This window comes from Parus major, chromosome 2, assembly GCF_001522545.3.
Source record: "Parus major isolate Abel chromosome 2, Parus_major1.1, whole genome shotgun sequence".
Taxonomy (NCBI): Eukaryota; Metazoa; Chordata; class Aves; order Passeriformes; family Paridae; genus Parus; species Parus major.
This window is the reverse complement of record NC_031769.1, coordinates 74,740,401-74,762,919: the sequence shown is the minus strand read 5'-3', so window position 1 is coordinate 74,762,919 and position 22,519 is coordinate 74,740,401. Positions and strand designations below refer to the sequence as shown.

The following is a 22,519-nucleotide window of genomic DNA, read 5'->3' as shown; positions in this document are numbered from 1 at the left end:
TCTATTGTGAAACTTAGGAATTCAGATTTACACTACAGGATCATATTAGCCGCCGATGTTCAGTATAAATCTTTTTAGTAGGGATTATACATGTCTATCAATTATTAAACCCTTCATGTATAATGCATTTCTTTTTCAAATTTGGATGATGTATAAGACTGCTTTCAAAAAAAGTTACTTTTGTGTATCCACTTATTTGCTCGTATTGAAATATGAGATCCAGTTGAATTCAGTGGGGCCAACAAGAGGGGATAAAATCTATGCAGTTGTCTCATATTTTCCAGGTATCAATACTAATTTCACTGGTGTAATATACCATATTGCAGGATTGCACAAAGACTCTTAATTCAGATGCCTTGAGGAATTTTGGGATCTAAATCATGAATAACTAAAATCCTCCATATATTCTGTAAAAAGTTTGACATGAGTGAAAATAAAAAGCTTCTCACTGCAACTGTGTACATAAAATGTAAACCAAACTGCTCATGAATAGATCACTGGTTTAATTCAATTAGAAAAATAATAAAAATATTCAGTGAGAATTTTGGCATGCAATTTTTTCAGTGTAAAATTCTTCATTGCGTCAAGTAGAAATGGATTAACCTATAGTCAATAGGTTAACAGCAGCAAAGCTTGAGGGGTCACATAATTATCTCAAGTTAAATCCTTATAAGGAAGAAAAAAAAAAAAAAAAAGAAAAAGAAATATGAAGAAATAGTCACAACCACTGCAAAGTGGTCTGTCCGTCAAGGAGAGTCTAGAAAAACTAAGGATTTCTAACAAACTAAAACTCTGTGCTAGGACTTGCTCTTTACAGAGCTATACTGATACCAGCCAAAGTCAGAAATTATGAAAAAACATTGTGATCCCTTTAAAAAAAGTTTGGGCACTGTTGTAGAAAGTGGGTTAAAAAGTGACAAGCACGCACAGACAAAAACACACCTATGTGGTACTGCAGCAAACCTAAAAGTAACTGACTGCCTAATTATTTCTGAAGTGCTGGTACAAGTTGTCCTGAATAAAAGGTTTGAAATAGAAGAGTAAAAGCTTGTGTGAGCAGACCAGCAGGTATTTACTGGTAGTTGTCAAAGATCAATGATTTCTCTCTTAGCTGACACATGTGCTTCAGGAGTGGAGGAAGGTGAGAAAGGAGAGTGAGAAATCTCCCACACACAAGATTTAAAAACTTGAGGAAAAACATGGAAGTGTCTTTTTTTCATTTGTTTTATTTAGTGTTTGGGGGTGGTGAGGTGGTTCCATTCTTAATTTTTTTTTTTTGGTTGCTTGGGTTTTTTGTTATTTTTGTTAAAGTGATCCTTTATACCCCTGAAAGCCTCAGGATCAGAACTAATGATGATACACATCTATCTACCTCTTCATGTGAATATGTCTTTACAGAGAGTACAAAATAGAAATGTCCAAATATTTGTTTTCATTTCATTAGACTGTATGAAGCATCAAGCTTATCTCTCTTTTGTCCATTCAAACTACAGTATGGCTGGTAATTCTGAGCAGCAGCTGTATTCTCACTCACCACTCAATTTCTGCTCACAGTTTTAACTCTGCAAGCAAATGAGATAAAATCCCTGGCTAATGACTAGCAAGGTGACCTGTCAAAGGTTGTTAATATCCACTACTTTTCTTTTTCAAATTATAATAGTGATTTCTAGAGACATATATTGCACAGAAACAGAAGCAATTTTAGAAAAGACTTTTTTTAAGCATGGGTGTTTACTTAAATTAATTTCTACTTTCCCTTTACTTGATGAAAATGGCAACTCATGAAATTTGTTGCATTCAGATCTATTACTGAGCCCCAGACTAACAAAGAATTCAGTCCTATTTTAGAGTGAGCACAAAAGAAGACACTGGGAAAAAAAACATTGTGATGATTCTAGCCTTAACAATCAAATGGATGTAGGTGTTTGCTTTAAAACTTTGAGGTATGCATCATATCTAATTTCTGCTTCTTCCCATCAGATCAGGTGCCAGTAAGCCACTCGTCTTGTTCATTACAGGTTCTGTATAACTTTGGATTAGAGCTTTCAGACTTGGATTAAGCCTATTCTTAGTGCTTCTAAATCAGTGTATTTGATTTTCTTTTTGTCAGGAGAAATGCTGCAGCAGAATTTCATAGGGTATCCCTACTATTTCCTACATCAAACAAGACACAAAATCCTCCCAAAAGAAAAAACTTCAAAACTATCACAGGCATTAATTTGTGAGTGAATTTCATGACACTCAGAACTTAAAAATGGCAAATAAGAGATGAAAACATGTATGTATGAAACAGCATCAAAATGTTATTTACATAATGTTTCCTAATTTATTTGAAAGCATACATATATATCTAAAAGTCTATTTTTACTTCTTGCAGATGTATGCCTGACGACTCTTGAAGGATATCAAAACGATAAGCAAATTTTTGTACATGGCACATATAAACTAAGTTCTTACTCTCAATTGTAAGAGAAATTTCTGAGATTCAACTCATAAATATCATTTACCAAAGGACTTTACAAATTTTTCTTCTTTTCTCACAGCTAGGCATTTATTTTCATGTTGCAGCCTGCTGCTACGATTAGGTGTGAGTTCTTGCAGCCTTGTCTAACCTCATTCCTTGTAGTCCTCTAAAGGTTAAAGGTAATCTTATATCAGTCAACAGTCTCTCTCAAGCACAAATGTATCTTAAGACTCAATGCTAAGAAAAACATACTTTCTTGCTTTTTCATTCTTAACAACAAAATTCCTAAAATATCAAAAGTCATGTTTTAAATATTTCATCCTCCAAATTTAAATCAGCACTAAGACTAAAAAAAAAACTAAAAGAAAGTAAAAAAAAAGGAAGAGGCTCCCTAGAAAAAAATAATAAAAAGCACTAATGATTGCATCAAGCAACATACAGCACCTCAATCATAATACATTTTATAAGGATGAGTGAAAGGTAATTGCTCTCTTTCACAGTTACAGAGAGGCATCCTTGGATGTTCAGTTTAAAACAAAGCAAATATTTTTAAATTAAGGAACATTCTAAGCTGTGTCCTTAGCTGGATTTATGAGCTTTCTATGTATAGATGTATAAGGCACCCATTCATTATTTCTTTCTGTTGGTCTCTTTGAATCATGCTATGTGGATCTCTGTCCATTTGACCATGCATTATAACATCTGTCTTCCTGCGTAATCTCAAAGCATCTTGCCAGTATTTTGACTTGGTTTTTCTGCCTAAAAATTTTAAATACACCATCATCTTACTCTCAACAGTTCCTTCTCCAGACTAACTCTAAAATAGTTTCTTTGAATTAGACTCATTCAGACACTTGGACTGCAAGTGTGTGTGTGTTTTATCATGAGCTCTGTACTCTTCTTTCCTATCAGTCTCCACTTGGAGATAGATCTATGTGGATGCACTGGTAAATAATTCAGACTGTCAAGTTTACAGTTTGTTTAATTAGTTCCTTTTCCCAGTCCAGGAAGCAGAATTTTCTGTGTGTCAACATCTTAATCTCTATTAGGCAATGAAGCAGAGGGTGATGTCACCTAGGAAGCTAAGTGCTGATATCAATCAGTCCTGTGACCTAATTACAGACCCATTAAAACTGACATAGAATACAGAACATAGAGGGATGCTCTGTGCATAGTATATATTTCCTTTCTGGTTTTCCCTCTTTTGCCTCAAGTTAATTGCATGCTATCTATAGATGGCTGGAACATTATCTCAAGAGCAGGGACTGATCAGCTTCAGTATTCAAAAATTGATCTATTAAAAATAAATAGAAAAAATTCCCCAGAGTGTGGGCCAAATCTGATCACTGTGATTTTAGAGCATTAGGAAAAAATAAAGCTAGTCCATATTCCCTTTGAGGCGACCTTACAGCTTAATTTAAACAAATTTAAGCAAAATTTATTTTGTTTGAACTTGAATGTCTTTTAGAATTAAACTCGCTTCACTGTAAGAAGCAGAAGGACCAACTACTCTTTGCACTGGAAGAGACATTCTTTTTTAATCCATATTTTCTATATACTACACTATTTAGCTGTTTCATAAGAAAGCAGCATAAGAAGCCCCAACCACTACTGTAAGAAGCAAGCATCAAAAACCACAAGCAAATATTTGCTGGGAAAAAATATTTCATATTGCCAGCAAACCCATAAAACTAGAATGCAGAAATAGCAAAATTTTGGGTAAAAGCTGATGTTTGTGGATTTCTATATCCTAGAATTCAAGTGCTGTTAGTGGCATTCACTAAGCAGCTCCTGTGTGTTCTGAAAGAAAAAAACAAACAAACAAACAAACATATCTATAGTTTTTTCCCTTCCTGCAATTTCCCTGGAGCAGCTGAAAACCAATAAACACTTTGAATTATATAGGTCAAGGGAAAAGCAATAATAGAAGTCTGAATGTCTGTGTCTTTTTGGATCTGTTTAAATAAATTTTAACTAAATTCAATTATTTTAAAAAATACATTTAAATAAATTCTTTAAATTGAAGACTGCGAAGGCACAGACAGCAGATTAGCATGTGCCAGTAGTAGCCAAGTAGTATCAAACTCCTGTCTACAAACCGACCCCTGCTGATCAGATCACACCCAGTGCATGCTTTGCAGGTGGGAAACAAGCCTGCCTTTCACCCTCAAGCTGCTTCCACGGGTACAGCTTCTGCAGCAGAGCCCAGCCAAAGCAGTGCCCCATTGCCAAGGGCCAGGACGTGACCCTGGATCACCACTGGCCTCACCTGGCAGCAACCTCAGCCCTGCTGGGGTGAGGATGCACCCCTCTGCCTCTGCGTGAAGATACACCTCTTCTACACAGGCAGGTTGACATCCTGGCTATTTCAAGCTGGAATCTTATGCTACTTCCATCAACTGAAGTGATAAATACAATTAATTCTTCCCCTTCTTCCTGATTCTTCCTGCTGTTACAGTTCACGTGTAATCCTCACCTGTACTTCTGCTGCTTTAGTCCTAGGGTGGAAGTGCCTACTACTAAATTTACAAAGGAAAGCAATCTGATCAGTACTCAGTGATTTTCTTTATGACTCTAGAAGGAGCACACTGGCTACTTGAAGCTGTGACTGATTTCACAAAATACCTAGCTTCTGTACTTTTAAACAAAAATGGTTACACAAACAAAAACTGAAGACAAGTCCCAAATAAAGCACCTTCTAGTTCAGACTAATCATAGTAATGACAGACTTTTCACTAAGTTTTGTTCTAGTGTTTAGAAATTTGTCTTGAAATCCTTCTAACATTTGGATGAGATGGTTGAATATCTCCTATTTTCATGATTTTTCAAGAACACTTGCATATTGTGGTTGTTACAAAATCAAACCAATATTTTCTGATACACATAAGCAATCTGAAATGGTCTCAAAATATATTTTTTTCTTTTCTCAAGACATACAGTGTGAAAAAAAATTTGATTAATTCCTCTGCCTTTTACATTATTATCTCAAATGAAATCAAATCCTTTTAAACCTGAGAATAATATGGATCAGTTTATATTGATTTTGAAGCCAGAAATTATTTTGAATAGAGACAGAAGTTTTGGCAACATAATTTCAGTTTTTAAAGTACTTTCAGAGGGGAAAACCTTGAAAAAGTCATATATTCAAAATTTAAGTTGGCAGTTCTTTGTGTGCTTCAGTCAACTTCCTGCTTTAAAATATTTTTCAACTTCATTTCACAAAGTTCCCAAAACATTCTGCAATATTTCTGAATTTTCAGGGAAGTAATTTACCAATTAGTCTTGCAGTAGGCTAAAATCCAAGGTTGGCTCAAAGTACATTACTCTAGGCAATTAATTTCTTGGTTTCTATCTGAAAAGTAAGGCAAACATCTAGCAACACTTGCAAGAAGGCAGAGTTCCTTTAGCCCCATCATAAATACACATCTGTCACAAGGTAGCTCTGAAAATTTCACTTGTGTTCATCAAGTCAGGCTTTTACACAAACAAAATATGGGCTGCTCCATGTATAAACTGTTTGCAGTAGTAATTTTGAAAGGTAAATATATCAAAAGAATACAGTATAAATTTGGTACTTTAGCAAAATTATACATATGTTTATAAGCATATAAAAAGGCAAAATATACATAAAAGCACTGGGAAGATCAGGTAACTTCATTCTAAATCACAGAATCAAAATTAGATATCTGGGTTTGGAGCAGACAAATCTAAGTTGGACTGTTAGGAATGGAGCAACCTAACATATATATATATATAAGCTACAAACAGAAATATCACACACCTGATAGACAGCCTCAGTGGCATTTGCATGATTCTATTTACTTAGCTTATTAAAGTTTATTAAATAATTAAGGCAGACTCAAAAGCACCCACATGAACATTGCTAGTAGTTCCTTGCACTGCTTGCTGAAGAAGGCCTGTATCACCAAGAGGAGACTTTAAAGTGCAGCTTCAGATAACAATAAACTCATTTTTTAAACTCTAACATGACGTCTGAGGGAAAGATTATATATATATATATACACGCACGCACATATGTACACCAATTGTTTGCTACAAAAACTACCTCTCCCTTATTCTGATTATTACAACAAAAATTGCAACTACAAATTACAACAGAAAGGCTCTTGTGGGGAAGTCAGAGTCTTCTCTGCAGCCAAGGACTATGTTTACCATTCTATAAAGGGTCAGAAATGTTGAAGTGCAGATTAAATTAGCCACTCAAAATCCATTTCAAATCAGATGGTAACCTGTCCAGTTCACAATAGTCCAAAATGACAGAAATAACAAACTGAGTAAGATTAAATAACCTAGAAGATGGAATGAGAAAGGACAAACATGCTTTGCTTCTTTTGTGTTCCCTCATACTATCCTATTTTTTTGTCTGCTGTTTTACATTTATTTCTCCATAACTGAGAGAAAGTGAGGATTCTATAAAGGCTTAAAAATATATATAACAAACATTGCATGCATGGGAACACTGAGGGATCAAGCTAGACAAAAATACATCACAAATACATCTAAAGGTAAAGTACACTGATCAAAAATTACTATTTTACTTGGTGCCTTGTTCCAGCAAGACCCAGTGAAGTGAGATCTTTTTTACATGTTTTTCCTCAACTCAATAAATAATATTGCCTTACCATGCTTCTGAAAGTGACATGTATTTAACACAGATATGATGAGCTTCTATCCTTAGACTACAAATCAAATACAATATGCAAGACAAATTGTGCCCTGAGGAACAAGTATGTATCTCAATGGGAGTCAGGAAAAGGCCAAAGACATTTTTCATTTATGAAAAAACATTTTTCCCAGATGTCACTGGCACACGTGTAGAGCCACATCAAATTTTCAACAACAGTTTTAAATTCCTTTCTCCAATACAAAATTTAGGTATGCTGACAGATAAAAGAATAATAGGATAAAATATGTGAATATTTGCTGATTTCTCTCTTGTTGCATATTACAGTACTTCAAATAATGTTTCTCCAGGGAAAAAGACTGACAATAAGAGAGAAGTATTTGTGGTTACAAATGCTAGAAGGCAAAAAATATGAATATATTCACTGTCAATGATATTATACAAAGATAGTATACAGAACTCAACTTCTCAGTTCCAAAGGCTTCAAACCTGCTATTGACCATGTAAACATCTAAAGTAAAGAAAAAGAAAATAATCCTAGAGATCAACAGTCCTGAGCAGGGATCTTGTTTTTAAAGAGAGCTGAAATAAATACAGTGTTTAAGGGAGGAGGAATCTGAGTTTGCGTTTGTGGTTTTTGGTTGTCTTTTTAGTAGAAAATTATTTTTGGACAAAATCTGTGCATCACACTAAAAGCTTGAAGTCCTTAACAACCATGAGATGTTTGCGTCACTAGCCAGACTTCTACATGCTCCTTCTATAGGGTCAAATGTGAACAAAATTACGCAGATCTAGTGGGAATGCAGAAGAGACAAGAGTCTATGCTGATGGAATATACTTTCTACAAAAAGAAGAAAGCTTCAGGTGAGGATTGAAGTAATAAAAGACAGAGAAAATGTAGTTTTGCTGCTGTGAGAAAATACTTCCTCTAAGAGAAAAAAAAAATATCCTTTGAAACTCAATAAATTGAATGAAAGAGAAATCTAGGGATGGCAGGCATTCCAGGAAAGTTAAACTACAAAAGAATATTTCCCAAATGTAATAGAAATTATGCTTTACAGGCCCCAGTACTTTTTGAATGCATGAAGACTGTAATTTGCCCTGTTTAAGCTCCTGAACATGCTAAGTGATAACTAGACCTAAAATGAAATTAGCATCAGCTCCATTTCCTTAGTTCACTGCAAGTTTTGCTGGTATATTTACAGAAGCAGAATCCAATTTACTGAGCTCAAACATTTTGTAACTGAAAACCAGTGTTAAATAGGCTATTTTTAAACTTGAAAAGGCAGTGATGAATTTCTTTATCTTCCATTAATCTGTCTACCAACTGATGACTTTCTATTGTCTCCCTTATGGATTTATTCATAATTTATTTCTATACATGCTCTTTAACATCAAGCTGATAGAAATGTTTATTCTAGCTATTTAAGACATAGTAATATGTATTGCATATAAATTTTTTTACAGCTTTTTCCTGAACATTCTTATCTGGAAATTTTTCTCAGTACCTACAGCACATATAGAAAGCAGCAAGTGTTTAAGCAGAAAGAATGCAGAACATTTCTAGATTTTTAACTTTTCAGGTGGGTATATCTAATTTTCTAGACAGATATTGTCAGATAAAAGAAAAGCACATTTACAACTAATTCCCCATACTTATAAAAATATATATACATATTTTGGAGCTTCCTTTCAAATGAACTACATCTGAAGATGTGAAATAGCCACTAATGTTCAAAAGCATTCACCATTACTCTCATATATGGCATCAAGATTAATAAATAATTAACAACATTTCCAAAAACAAACATACCTCAAAGCCACCGGTGTCTTAATTCTTCAGGAGAATTACTACCTCAGCTGCCTTTTTGTCTTCTGGTCTTGAATTTGTTTTGTAGCCTAGGAAAAATAAATCTCAGCTTACTTTCAAACTGAAAGCATAAGGCTAGACCCAAGAAAAAAAAAAAACCCAACACTTAACAGCGTTGCAGTTAATTCTGCTGTAATCCTACCTCATTATCTTAAGCAAATAAATCTCTAAAAAGGATTACCTTTTTAAAAGCAAATTAGAAAACTGAATGTCATCTGTGCAGGGAGACATTCTTTTAAAATGCAATCAGCAAGGAAGCTCATAAATAGGCCAGTATATAAAAATATTCCTATCAGGCAATCCTTAGCAGATTTTCAACAGATGTGTATGTAACTATGATTTCACAAATTCCTAAAATAAAATGTGTCAACATCGTTTACCACAAACTTTCAAGAGTCTAAAAAAATGTACTCATTTAGATTCTAGAGAAGGAACAATATCATAAAGATACGTTTCCTGTATCTTCAACTACAAGTGTTCTTACCATGCCACCCATGTCAAGAATGGTAAATGCAGGCACTGGGAGAGTGAAAACTCTAAGCCCACTATAGGAGAGGGTCAGGTTCAAGACCAAGGAACATCAATGTTCACAAGTACATGGGACCCAAAGAGATTAATTTGCAGGTCCTGAGGGAGCTGGCAGACAAAGCTGCTAAACCACTATCCATAATTTTTGAAAAAACATAGCAGTCAGGTTTGTGCTTACAGCCCAGAAAGCCAATGGAATCCTGGGCTGCATCAAAAGAATTGTTGCCAGTAGACTGAAGGAAGTGATTCTCACTCCCTGCTCTGCTCTTGTGAGACCCCACCTGTAGAGCTGTCTAGTTCTGGTGTCCACAAATTATGAAGGACATGCAACTCTTGGATCAAGTCTAAAGGAGGACCACCAAGTCGACAAGAGTTCTGGAGAACCTGCCCTACAAAGCCAGGGTGAGAAAGTTGGGGCTGATCAACCTGGAGAACAGAAGATTATGTGTAAACCTCACAGCAACATTCCAGTATCTTTCCCTCCAGAAGCTGGAGAGTGACATCACTCAGGAACTGTAGTGATGGAATAGGAGTAATGGGTAAAAACTAAAAGATGTGAAATTTAGATTAGATATTAGGAAGAAATTCTTTACTGTGAAAGTGGTGACACTGGAACAGGTTGCCCAGGGAGGTTGTGGATGTCCCAACACTGCCAATATTTAAAGTCAGGATGGACAAGTCCTTGAGCAGCCTGGTGTAGGGGGAGTTGTTGAGACTTGGTGATTTTTAAGGTCCCTTCCGACCCTTTAATATTCTATGGCTCAATGCAAAACATAGCAAGAGCAGCTATTTAATTTTCATACCTCCCACTCCTGCACACCATTATAATTTTTGATTTCCTGAGAAGAATTTAAAAAAATGCCAAATAACAAGTAAGGTTGTTATGTTTTTACTTTATTTCAATATCCATGTAAAATTCAGGAAACATAGCCCCTAGGTGCCTCATAATACTCATTGGACATTTTTAGAAATGCACACGGAGTATGCAAGCAGTGAAGAAGCAGCAGACGCTATCAAGAGAAATCAAACTACTGAAGTCATTATTGTCGTTAAAGTGTTTTTAGGTTTCTCAGAAAAAAATTACCAATTTTAAGGACTTTTTGATATATTTAAGTTAGAAGTAAAAACCATGGGTTATCAGTCCTGAGGGAAAAAAAAAAAATACCATTACAAAAATATTTGTTTAATTAAGAAGAAACCAGACTGTGATTCTGTGATGGCATTATTATTAACTTAGAAAAAAACAACTGACATTAATAAAGAAAATTTCCACTTGCATTTTTAGCTTCATTTGTACTGAACTTTTCAGTTTCACTTTAAAATACTCCTCTTAATCATCCTGTGAGTTACTCCTTTCTTCAAATTATTTCATTTATCTGTACCAGCAATAACAAGTTCTGTTAAATAAAAACAACAGAGAAGACAGCTTGCTTGAAGGGAATGCACATATAATAAATCTAAGTGAACTCAGCTTTGGAAGTTGATTGTTGTATCTGTGGAAGAAACTAATGAAGTATTTAAATGAAAATAATAAAAGCTACACAAAGACAAGACAGAAATGAAAAACAATTAAAAATGGTTAATCAGAGTTTTACCTGAACCTACAAGTCAGCAATGTAATTAGGCAGAAAGAAGTCAGAAAACTAATTTCTGTCAATAGCTGCTTCAAAGTCTTTTACTTCAGTATTTCTCAAGAACAAAATCTATTATCACACATGCATCCATATTAATACATGAAAGCCAATTCATGATACAGAAGGTAAAACAAGGCATCCAGCATTCACAATAATATCCAAGAAATGGTATATATTATGCTATCATTCAAGATTCTCTAAGAGCTAGGGAACTATGCACTTCTAATCTGCAGAATTAAAATAATCACACTGCTACCATTAAAGTAAATCTTGATTTATAACTATTTTTATGTCAGAGTGGCCATGACTTGAGGGTTTTGTATTACAATTTCAATGGTAATACAATGATGTCTCATACAATTTTTCTTATTTCTCCTTTGATAACAATTTTCAAGACTTGCAAGTTTCACAATTAAATGATGTCTTTTTGTCCAAAGTCCATTTTCATCTGAGTGCTAGAACATTTTCATGGTACATTGAGAACAAGATAATGGAGTGACAGTGGTAAAAATAACCCTTGCTTGAAGGAAGATGATTCCTTGAATATTGCTTTTAATCAATATTTAGGTGAAAAGTGTCAACAAAGCAGATCTCTTCATACTTACATCTTTCTTTTTATTTTTAGATACTAAATGGATTCAAAAGATTTGTTTCATGGAACAAAAGCACACATCTAAAAGTAGTTTCTAGTCTCATAGAAATCCTTATGTCTTTGTATTGTTACAGTAGTTGGAGTATTTTCATCGGATTTATTTTTTTTATGTTTGCTGAGACTTGAGAAAATGCCCAGTTCTCTTGCTTTGCGCTTTTTTTCCCCATTTACTTTTCTCCTGATTTTGGTTGGTTGTTTTTTTTCTGTTTGGGTATTTTAAAGGCTCCCACTCACCATCTTTGTGCTCATGTGTCTGTTTTACAAGGCCTGGTTTTTGGTTTTTTGCTAGCAGGGGGCCACAGGGGTGGCTCCTGTGAGAAGCTGCTGGAAGCTTCCATCAGCAGTGTCCAGCAGAGCCAATCCCTGGTGGCTCTGGAGATGGACATGCTGCTGGCCTGGGCTGGGCCAATTAGAGAGGTTGGCAATGACTCTGTGATTACATATTTAAGCAGAAAGTTAAAACAAAGTGCATACAGGTATTTTTCCTACTAGTCAAAGAAGAGTAGGAGGTGCGAACATGTGAGGAAAACCACATGGAGACACCAAGGTCAGTGGAGAAGGAGGGGCAGGAGGTGCTCCAGGTGCCAGAGCTGAGATTCCTCTGCAGGCTGTGGTGAGACCAGGGTGAAGCAGCTGTGCCCCTGCAGCCCATGGGGATCCACAGGGGATGCAGGGATCCACTCACAGCCCGTGGGGAAGGTGCCCATGCTGGAGTGGGTGGATGCCTGGAGGAGGCTGTGATCCAGTGGGAGACACGGTGGAGAGAGGGCCCTGCTTCCAGGCTGGAGCAGCCTGTCCTTGGAGGGCTGCACCCCTGGAAGTGTGACCCACGTCCCAGCAGTTTTGGGAGGACTGTGTGCCCTTGGGAGGAATTGATGTTTGTAGCAGGTGCAGTGGGGCTGCTGCTTGTGAGATGGAACCAGGTTAGAGAAGAACTGTCTCCTGTGGGAGGGACCCCACAGTCTCACAGGGGAAGGAAAGACTCTTCTCCCAGAGCAGTGGAAGAAAACCTTGGGTGATGAACAGACCAGAACCCTCACACCCTCTCTCTCTGTGCTGTCAGTGGGAAGGATGAAGGGTTTGGGGGAAGAAAAGGTGTTTTTAAGGGCTTACTTTACTTCTCATTATCCTCCTCTGATTCCGCTAGTAATAAATTCACTTTGTACCTTTAAGTTGGTTCTGTTTTGCCCTTGAAGTGTTTTCTCATGGTTCTTATCTCAACTCATGAACCCTTTATTATTTTTTTTTCTCTCCTCTATCCAGCTGTGGCAGGGGAGAGTGAGTGAGTGGCTTTCATGAGTGCCTGGTGTTTGACCAGCATCAAATCATGAAAGCTGGTGTTTCCTATTGTGCTCTGCTTTCAGAGATACAGCTTCAGTACCACATGCATCTGTACTAGCCAAACATTTAAAGAAAAATATAAATATTCCTGTCAGGAAGGTTTTGCCCTTGTAAACCGGCGACTTTTGGTTTCCTTTCTCCAGTTATTTTATTCCTGTAGTGCACAATTGTGTGCAAGGTTAAAATAAAGAATCACTGATCAATTTGTACTCTAACATTCAGAGAACTTGAATTTTAGTCATATCTAGAGCCCTAAGTCCCTAAGGGCAATTTCTGCCAAATACATACACTAAGTAAAATTATTAAAAAAAACCAAAACAAACTAACAAAGAAACAAAAAAAGAAAAAAAAAAAAGAAAAAAAAGAAAAACCCACAACAAAAATACAGATCTGGGTCAGTTATGTTGTATTATGAAGAAAATACACATAATTTCAAGTGTCATCATGGTACTGTGTTCTTGGAAATCATCATTTACAGGTTTCAGTAAAAGAAAAAATGAAAATGCTTTCTTTTACAAATTCTCCAATGTCTTGTATCATGTGAAATGTCAAGTTATGGCTTCTAAGTTACAGAAAATACTATGAGTAAAAGCAGACTAATTAAATTCATAATGAATTTATGTCTACAGAGCAAACAAAACCCTCTCCAAACAACAAAACAGCCAGAAGGTAACAAAGTTAATCAGACTATGGGAGTACAGTTACCTATTTTTTTATTATCTGGATTTTGTGAGATCTTACTAGCCTCACTAGCTACTAGTGTCATCTACCTTTTCATTAAAGCTCAGTTTGTTTTACCATTGTGAATGCAGACTATTAGCTACTATTTGTTTGTGTTGCAGTACACAGATAAAAAGGATATCCCCAAGCTAACAAAAACTAGAAAACACAGCTTTAAAACCTCAGTTTTCCCCTGGTGCTCCTAAAGAGATCTAAACTCATAAATATCTTGGCATATCTTTAGCTACAGGAAAAATCAAACTTGGACACAACAGAGACAATGACTAAAGTCTTCATTTATATTTTAAGTCTTTAGCTATTTCTTAATATAATCTAAAATTAATAATCAATTTCTTGTTCTCAAACATCTCAAGGTACAACTAAAACCACAACAAAATTCACTTTCTGGAGGCAAGAAGCTAAATAATTTTGCTGCCAAATACTTGGTTCATTACCACCTGTCAGAAAAAGAGAAGAAGAGCTTAACTACCAACACAGAAGAGCTGTGTTTGTAGGGTGGGATTGACATCACTTAGATGTCTGTATAACAAAACAAAACTAACCAAATAAGGGCAAACATCTTAAAAACAAAACAGTTTGATGTCATCAAAGAGAAGATGAAATAATAAAAAAGAATGAAAATCCCTTCAAATGCTTGTTGATCAATGACATATGCTAACCAAGACAATGACAGGTAAACATAGGTGGTAGACTTTATCAGTCTAAATGCATTTACAGGATGATCTCCTGAACTACAGCCTATGCTCAAAACAGTACCCTCACAGATCTGTAGAGGATTTTAAGCTGAAGTGATGTGAAATGTGCAGTGGTGGACTATATATATGGTTTTTTTCTTCTTTTCTGACATTATTTTTCCTTTACATCTGTTAAATAGATAGATTTCTAGTTGAACTGTTAAATTCTTGTATTAATGCCAGAGAGAGCAAGTTCATATTAAAATGTTCCCTGTGAAAACAAGGATCGAGGTTCTTCATGCCTACATTTTTATTGCTATCAGCATAATTTTTCCTTCTCTTATTTTCCTTTAGAAGTTGCTTTTCATTAAATGCAGAACTGAATTAGACACAAATGAGTGTGAGACAACTTAAAATCCTTCATTTTCCAGAGTTCAGGGAGGTGCAACTGATTTTTTCCATTTGTGTCCACTTAGACCAAAGAGTAACTTGATGTTGTTAGAAGACTTTAAAGAATATTTCAATTTTCACTCTAGAAGTGTATTTTCAGCCAAGCAAATGAGCACTTTTTTAGACTCAAATACACAATGAGGTGCCAGATACCTGAGACACTGAACAGTAATGTGTTCTGAACTTAACTTTGCTTGCCACTTTTCAGGTGATATCTTCAATTAAATTCCCAGTATAATGTCATTGTGGTACTACAAGAAACATATAAACATACCTAGGATAAAAACCCACCAGATTTTAAACTTGACTTTATTTCACTAATTTACTTGACAATAAAAGAAATAATGAACACAGAATTAATAAATAAAAAAACAATAAAGTATTTCAGTTGGAGTGGACCATCAATGATCAAGTCCAGCTACCTGACCGCTTCATATCTGGCCAAATGCTAAAGCAAATTAACAAAGGCATTTCCCAAATGTCTCTTCAACACTGACAGTCTTGGGGCATCAAGCACTTCTCTAGGAAGCCTGTTGCTGTGGTCGACCACCAGCTAAGTAAGAAATGTTTCCCAATGTCCAGAGTAAACTTCCCCTGGCAGCCATTCCCACGAGTCCCAGGGAGAAGTGATCAGCATTTCCCTCTTCTATTTCCCACTTCAGGAACCTGAAAGAGCGACTCAGCGTTCTTTTCTCCAAACTGGACAAAGAAATACTCTTGTTTTACCATATCTAATCTTTGTATTCACTTCTGAAAAGGCATTCTTTTTTTTCTCATATGTCTGCTTCTGTAAAGATCCATAGAAATACTCATAAAATATGGAAAATAATTCTACCACTACACCAGTTAAGTTTAACAGTTTGAGATAAGGGCCTGAATATTGGGGGGTTATAAATGCAACTATATCACTGAAGTGGATATGTGAGTATAAGAGGTTCTTGAGTGTAGAGCAGTTCAAGAGAAAAGCTGTGTGCAAGTCAAGTGGATCAATAAAATAAAAACATTTTGAGTAGAAATTAGACTCTGAAAGTATTAAAAATATTATTATTAATGTATTAAGCCTAAGGCTCTATTGCCTTACCTACATATTGATTCACAGAAATTACTTTCAAAAGTGCTACACTGCTAGGATGTTCTTTTAAGCTAAATTTTTAGAACCCAGATATTTTCTTGTGAAGAACATAGCCTTGCTTTCTTCCAGTTTTGGATATAATTATTTATCTTTATATCGTATTGTTATATGATCTCAATTATCTGGAACCAGTGTAGCATCAGGAAATCTTCTTTGACTAAAGATCAATGCAGTTATTTAGTGAAAGAAGAACAAATTCTAGCCTGAATTTTGTCTCTGACATCACTGTGTAGAGGGAAGCAGCATTTTTTTTTCTGTTTTGTTCCCATACACAGACTCAAATTTATATTTAGAGTTATGCAAAGGAGAAAGGAATTGAAGGGTGAAGGGAGTAAATGCAAAGAAGTTGTTGAGCCACTGTCCCTGGAGATATTTAGGAGATGTGTAGTTATGATACTCAGGGACATGGCTTAGAGGTGCATTTGACACTCCTGGGTTAATGGTAGGTCTTGATGATCTTAAAGATGTTTTCCAACCTAAATGATTCTATTACTCTATGAAAATAGAAATTGAACATGACTGTTTAATTTAAAGTTTTTCCTTCTAAACAAACATCATTAATTTATTAATTATTAAATTATTAAATTTTAAAATTTTTATTGCTCAATAGCATTTTACTCTTTACACATTAATTCTAAACAGTGAATTTAAAATGTGACTTTTAGATTAAAATACATCTACATTTTGCTTTGTATACCATTTAATATTATTTCAAGACCAGAATGAAATATGCTAAATCCCATTTTCACTTAAACACTTTGCTTAAAAGAAATTAACCACTGAAGTCCATACAATCAAAAACAATTCCTTATGGTCTATCCAAATATCCCCTGGAAGTGAAAAACTGGAAGCATAATGTGGGCATAGGCAGCAGTGTTCAGATATCTGCAATGATGACAAAATTTACTAGAACAGTCCTAAGGTCATTTCCACTAGTACTTTATATATATAAACTAAAAAACAACATTTAGAGATCACATTAGAATTCCACTGGAAAAAGTGACCCTTCACTGACTAAAGAATTACATCTAATTTATAAGGAAGCCATACTAAATTAGTTATCTAAATCTCCGGCTGAAATAGATCATAGCTGTGTCTTGCCAATTAACCTTTCAACACAAAAAACCCCAAATGGTTTCTAACGATTTTGTTTCCAACTTATTGTAAATGGAAAATGTTCTCACACATGCAGTACTACTCAACAACTCAACAATCTCAATTCATTAAAAAGAAAAAAAATCTTCACTTAATGAGACGGAAAAGAGAGAAAAGAAAACATATTTTACTATTTTAAATAGAATTTCACTCACACATGTACAGATAAACAACCATCAATTTTTATGTCCCTTAAATCCTTAGTAACAAAATCAGATAAAAGTAAAAACATTCAATACTGCTATTATCAGAACATTGAACAGATTCAATTAAAAAAATTTGATCAAATTCAGTGAAGTTTACATACGCAAAGTTACATTTTATCAAATGTACAGATGAGTATACTCTGGTGTTAAAATTCAAGATTTGCTTACTCTCAATTAAGTCTGAAACTTCTGCCTGCAGTTCTGACATTTTAATTTACAGTACCAAAAGGACACAACTAAATATCTAGCATGAACAGAAAACCAGACTTACTAAAAGGCAGATACACGAGAAAGTGGAATATAATCATATTAAGCAGAAGCATAACAAAATAGAAAGCAGAGGAAGTTTTAGATTCACCATAGCAGCATTATAAATTTTCTTCAGAGAATGATAGTGAAAGCAAAAACTGGTATGAACTTATTTTCCTGTCAAACAATCAAGAGTGATAGCATATAGTTTCATTTTGATATGTAGAGGTAAAGGGTCTTCTTTCCTTCAGACTGCTTCTAGTCTGAAAATGTTCATTGCATAGAAAGAAATATCTCAACATAAAGGAAGCAAACACTTTTTTAAAGCCATGACTTAGAAGATAATTTCTGAGCTCACAGGAGGTCTCACAGCATATTTTAAATTGCACACTGACATACATCTTGTCTTCATAAAGTGTAATTGGGTCTCGGTCTGTTCAGTGAGGTTAAAAAACAATTTTTGATTTTCCACAAATTGACTCTATGTTGAAAACAATCTGTGACATGAAGGAAAGGAAACAGCTTTGAACTTTGAACTTGAAACAGCTGAAGACTTTATTTAGTGTATGGTGCTGAATGTAGTTGTCTGCATATCAGGAGAGCAGAGCAGCCTGTGTCTGTCTTAAGAGCAAAAAGGAGGAGATTCAAATACAACAGTCCTTTTACTAGGAGAACATTAAAAAATGATTTGTTTTCCTCTGGTAGGTTCTTTAAATTTCAAAAATACAGTAAATAAAACTGTAAAGAAAAAAATAAGGCTTCTCGGTCAACTGAAACAAAATTTTGAGGTGAGAAAACTCAGTGATGAATAACCTGATTACTCATTTACTGCTGTATGATCATGAGTAGTTTGGTAGATTTTGCTTCCATTTTCTAACCTATCAAATATGAATAGCAATTTCTTTTTCCCTTGTCTTGTATTCTCTTTGTTTTTTGGCTCGTGAAGTGCTCAGACTCTTGCTGGGGCTTGCATAGGTTGATACTAAAAAACTGTCCTTGGAATTCCAGCATACCACAATCAGAAACATGTGACAAACAAAAAATGATTGCCTATTGTGACAGATAAAAAGACTATACTCAAGGCTTAAATTACATCCTTGTAAATCAGATGTAATGCTTTAGTAAGTGAAGTCAAATCTGAAAATTGATTGAAAATAATGCTCTCCTTCAATCTTACATATTCAAAGAAGAAAAAAACTGCAAGCCTGAGGCAAGTCATTGTTCCATTAGAGAGATCATATAATGACTAAAAATGTGAGAAAGAGAATCAGAAGCAGTGAGATTCTTGCATTATACAATAATCATGCCATTCTGCCTATATTGGGAAGTGCTCTTATTTGAAAGAAATTCAAGTGAAAGACAAAATTTTCTGTAAGAAAGTACAAATTCACTTGCTTCACTTATTTTGCTAGGAATTTTCTCTTCTTTACATCTTCAAACGAGATACACACAGTTCAGAAAATATGAATGGGTTTGGATGGTTTCTGATTTCTGAAGATTACAAATGCTTCTTTCAATAAACCTGGAACACAGCACCTGCTGAAGAAATCAGACATCTGGGAAGAAAGTTTTCTCCACTTTCTGCTAATATTATTGAACAAATGCACACTGTTATTTGTTGGGCTGGCCAAGGAAATTGATAAGGTACTGAGATGCTACATGCTCTAGCCTATCTTTTCTCTTTTTAGTTTGAGACAAAATACATAAGCATCTGCACACACAAAATAAGGCTTCTGAGTTCTGAGTTCTTTTCAAAAAAATTACATTGATTGTCAAGAGAACACTCTCAATACCGCTGTGGACATTTTAGAACAGTCAGAAAGATAAAAAAAAATTAAATTTTAGGAGGCTATTAGTATTATACCAACAGAAAAAGATATGTCTGTATTTGTAAATTATTAAAACAGTGACTTAAATCAGTATAAATTTAAAAAATGGAAAAAATCACCAAACATAATATTTTTTCAGAGAAAAAAATTTTATTAATCTTTAAGACAGTTTTGTATTTACTCCTAATGAAACACTCCATTATTCCATGCTTCTGTGATCAATGAAATCTTCTGAGTGTTCCTTTCTCCCAGACAGGCTTTATCTGTTAGCTCTGCATCCTTTCATCTGCTGGCTTTGTATTGTTTTATATCCATTTGTACACAGTTCTTTATATTGATCTGTTTATTTGGGTTGTCCAACTCTGTTATGCAGGTTACACAATTTATCTGTAGCAACACTCCTAGAGCGGCCCAGGGCACCATTGGCCTTTGTTTAGCTTTGTTGTCCACCAGGTCCCACAGTTCCTTTCTCTCCAAGCTGATTTCCAGCTAACCAGCCCCAGCTAACCATCCACCTCACACATACTGCCTCTCTACACTGCCTTGGTTTGTTCCTCCCCCTGTTCATGACCTCACATTTACCCTTGTTGAAATTCATGATGTCCCTGTCAGGCTGTTTCTCCAGCCTGTCCAGGCTCCTCCAGATGTCATCACAACCTCTGGTCATCCACTCCTCCCTGTGTTGTGACATCAGCAAAGCAGCTGAGGTTACACTCTGTCCCATCATCAAGATCTTTAATGAAGATGTTAAGAAGGGCTGAACCTAGTGTTGACCTCTGGGGTACACTGGCTGACCCCCACCTAGGCTTAATACCACTGGCCACCACAGTCTAGGCCTTTAGCCAGTTTACTGTCCATCTCAATGGCTTTCATCCAATCCATACTTTGTCAGCTTCTCTATTAGGATCATACAGGAAAGAGTGTCAAAAACCTTGTTGACACATAGGTAGCCTTAATGACCTCTCACTGCTCTACATTCATCTACTGAGACTGTCATTTTCTCATTTAGGGTTATCAGTTTGGTCAACATGACCTCCCATCACAGCCCATGGGCTTATGTATGTGCAGTTTGTTTAAATATTCTCTGACCTGATCATCTTCCATGAGTACATCTTCCTTGTGCCAGGCTTTTCCCAGCTCCCAGTAATTAAGATTTCTGAAGAATGGTTTTGCCAGTTAAAACTCAGGAATTCAGGACTTCAGATTTTTCCATGTCTTGTGTCAACAGGTTCCCTGCCTCATTCAGCAGTGGGTCCACATTTTCCCTATCATCACACATGTACACATAGAAATCCTTCTCATTGTCTTTTGATGTCCCTGACCAAATTCTGTTCATTCTGAGCTTTGTCCCTTCTAACAACATCTCTGCTCAAACTCTATGCTTCTCCCAAATCATCAGTCCCTGCTTCCACCTCTATGCTTCCTTTTGTTTTTTGAGTTTGGTCAGGAGATCCTAGATCATCTATGAACTGTTCTTGATATTTTTGGCTGACTTGATGTAGGCCTGGACTGAGAACAATAAAATCTAACACAGAAAAAATATTTATCAAATGGTCTACTCAGCAGTGTAACCCATGGGTGATAAATCCACAAAACTATGCATACAACTTTTAATAATATTTAAGTAAAACATGCAGGAAATCAACATAGGAGGTAGACTCTATACTTACAGTACCATCCTCCTTTTATTCTGAAGTCACTGTCTGAGAAAAAAAAATAAATAAAAAAAAGAGGAGTGCAGTTGCTGAAGAGATTAGGGGAATTTAATCTATCTATGAAAGACTGTTGAAGTGCTGCCTCTTGTGTCTTCCAAAAGCCTTTATCATGGTATTCCTGTGTCACTTTTTCTCTGAATTTTTTTTTAAAAGATCTCTCCAAGGACTGGTAGAGTCCAACATGTGAAGAAGCTTCAACAACAGCTGTACCATCATTCTAACCAAACAGCTAAGAGCTTTCAAAAAACGCATACTGGAAGAAGTTCTCTCTTTATTAGTAATTCACCTTTGCTTAAGTGCACAACTTACTGCTTTTCAGACTGCTGGTAGTTAGCTCAATTCCTACTAAAGTGAGACTTTATGTACATTCAAGAAGTACTTAAACTAAAGCAACTGATTTAATGCTGCTGTCTGAATCATTAGTGTGCTAGCAGGGGACTCCCAAATCACTGGTTCAAGAACTGCTACTCAGTCATTAAGGAATTTTTCAAAGTGCTGCACCAGCACTCAGGGAACTTCAAAGCATTAAGAACTTTTTCTGTACCCAGCAAGCTACTGACACTTTTCAATTACTGTGACATTTTACACATACTTTGCAAAAATGCGAGAACTGCACAATGTAAGGAGGAAACAAACTGTCAAATCTTCAGTACTCATTGAGTATTTTTAATTTTGTATTAAGTTTTGCAACAACTCCATTTACCCATATCATTACTCTGTTGTGAGTTGATCTTGTGATCCCCTCCTTAGGTATATGCAATATAGCAGTAGAGCAATGAATTATCACCTTAGTTAAGGTAGTAAGTCAGATTTGTAAATGGTATGTGTACAGGAGGGGCACAAAATAAAGGCTGTCTTCTGACAGACAGAAGTTTACTTTTTACTATTTCCTCTCTTGAAATCACATGACAAACATAAATAAGCCAAACAAACTCTTTTCTCTTTACATCCACACATATTTTAAAACATATACTCCCACACTCCATAGCATGCTGATAATTTTGAATGAAACAGTTGTGTTCTTAGCTCTCGTTCACTTCTGTACACACTTAGCATGTGTTTAGCATCCACCTTTACTAAAAATCTTATGTAAAATAAAAATCATATAAGCTTGGGAAAAGCATGGCAAAAAAATTCATCATCACCACCTGCTGCATCTAACTCTCCCATTTAAAAAAAATGTCTTCAAACAGACATTTAAATTAATATTTAGGTTATCTAATTACACCTTTTC

The 22,519-nt window shown here is 35.4% G+C and overlaps 1 protein-coding gene across 6 annotated transcripts in view; it reads right to left on the bottom strand.

Moving 5' to 3' along the window:
* Window positions 1–22,519, bottom strand: part of CDH18 (cadherin 18) — a 1,344,136-nt gene that overhangs the window by 1,124,889 nt on the left and 196,728 nt on the right. For 4 of the 6 annotated variants that reach the window (XM_015653084.2, XM_015652999.3, XM_015653058.3 and 1 more), the window contains exon 3: window positions 8,923–9,008. The gene's annotated coding sequence lies outside the window, so the exon portion shown is untranslated. Of the gene's footprint in view, window positions 1–8,922; window positions 9,068–9,160; window positions 9,256–22,519 lie in introns of those variants that run through there. The other 2 variants (XM_015653016.3, XM_015653023.3) reach the window with 2 other exon arrangements.